This window comes from Cryptomeria japonica, chromosome 6 (assembly GCF_030272615.1).
Source record: "Cryptomeria japonica chromosome 6, Sugi_1.0, whole genome shotgun sequence".
Classification (NCBI taxonomy): domain Eukaryota; kingdom Viridiplantae; phylum Streptophyta; class Pinopsida; order Cupressales; family Cupressaceae; genus Cryptomeria; species Cryptomeria japonica.
Genome location: NC_081410.1, coordinates 305,764,544 through 305,766,757, shown reverse-complemented (window position 1 = coordinate 305,766,757; position 2,214 = coordinate 305,764,544).

Sequence of the window (2,214 nt, the reverse complement as noted above, 5' to 3'; positions counted from 1 at the left end):
TCACTGGACAGTCCACTGAATATAGCCTTTATGGCTTCTTCATTGCACCTAGATCTTCTTTCTGCTTCAAAACTGGTGGGAGGACTAACATGACTGGGGAGACCATTAACAAATGACATCCAAATATCATACCCTAGAGAGAATAAGTAGACTTCCATTCTACAACTCCAAATGGAATAGTTTGAACCATCAAATACTGGAGCTGGGATTGACACTAAATAGACCATTGTGTCCTTAAGCTAGAATCTACCCAAGCTCAAGATATCTTATCAACCGACAACCTAGGCTCTGATACCAATTGTTGGACACAAGATAACATTGAGAGGGGGTGAATTAGTGGTTTCCAATTTCTTCACCCTTAATATTCTAAGTATGTGTACTAGTTAACATCCTAATACCTAGTGAGCCTACAAGTAAGATAAATCAAGACAATGCAATGCAAGCATACACAAGGGCACATCACATAACACCAGTATATACGAGAAAAAACCAAGATGGGAAAAACCTCAGTGAGAAATGTTGTTGGAGTCTATTGCTCCAATCCAACCTAACATTGAAAATCTAATTATAATGTTTTAGGGCACCAACCCAAGGAGCACCAACCCTTGATTTAGGGCACTGATCCAAGGAGCACCAACCCCTGCAGTTTATGGGCACCAACCAAAAGGAGCTACAACCCCTACACCAAGCACAAACTCAGTGACCACAATACATGATATCATAACAAAAGTAATAGCCTGGCTATAAAGGAGTTTTATAACCACTAATAATTAAGTTCTCTACCAGTTTATCTTGTCATCAAATTTATTGGTAGTGTGTTCTATGTTTCACTCAGCCTCCTCTTTGTCGGATCACACTCTATACCATTCACTGTTACCTCCTTATGTCTCTAAAAGTAACAACACATTTATTGACCTGCACTATAACATGTTGCATATGATCATAACATTGAGGCAATAAGATGAAAAGAAGGATTCTATAAAAATCACAAAAATTAACTGTAAGAACTCACACACAATGCTTGAATAACATAAATCTGAGAAGGAAAATGGACTTCTTTATTGATCAATATGAGGTATCTTGCATTACAAATCTCGAAAACTAATAAGAAATGAGTTACAGGAGCATGAGTATCTTCTGTTGCACAACAGGTACCAACTTCATAACCCCCTAAAAAAGAGTGAAAAACAATCACTTATACCAAAGCTTGCAAAAAATTCAAAATTTGAATTTTTTGCTCCAAGATGGATCGACTGTCATCAATTCTAAGCCTTTGCTCAAAATCAAGGGCTTAACTGATAGAAAAACTCCTCCAAAACTACTGGCTTCTTGTCATTTGTCGCTAAGTTCACTTGGACTGAGTCACTCATTTGCAGATAGTTTACAACTCGTGCACCTTCTTATTGGGTTATCGGCGTAGCGTAAAAAAATCCCCCCGATATCTGATGGTGTGCTTGCAACAGTATAATATCCAATGGCATGCTCCCAATAGTATACTTTGTTGGGCCCCACCATTTGGTTCTTTCTCGTATCCAGCCGGCCACTGTCTGACTTGTCACATGTCCTCCATTTCACCTTAGGCCGAACCCACCACTGGACTTCTCCTTTCTTTATCGCTGATCTGTGATAGATAACTATTGATCATCTTCACATTGCAAAACAACGACAGCCATAGGATCGGCTCCAAACTGCTTGCTCCTTATCTCCTTGTCCATCTGTGCCATGTGTCAACCTCTGTTTCACCTCACAGATCCACCTAATCACCACTTGGACTTGCCACTGGACTTGGGCCCACCCTAGTTCTTCTTTTATGCTTTGCCACGTGGCACATCCTGATTTGTTTTGAGCCCACCTAGATGGACATCTTAACCGCCATGTCATCAATCGCTAATTCGCAAGGAATAACTATCAAGCATCTTCATCTTGCGGTATAGTGATGACCATTGATCTGCCCTCAAACTGCTTGATCTTTATTTTACTTGAGGCGCTCACCTTTACCGCACGTGCTTTTTTTCCAAGTCGCTATGATAACTGGTGAGCTTCTTTCTATAGTGGTATGGCGATGGTCGTTAGATCTCTCACATCACCGTTGATCTTTTTGATTTGCTCAACCTTTACCTTTACCGCACATCCATCCGTGTCATATGTCAATCTCTGATTTTCCACTTGACCCACTTGAGCACGACCCCATCCACCACCTCAGCACCACCAGAC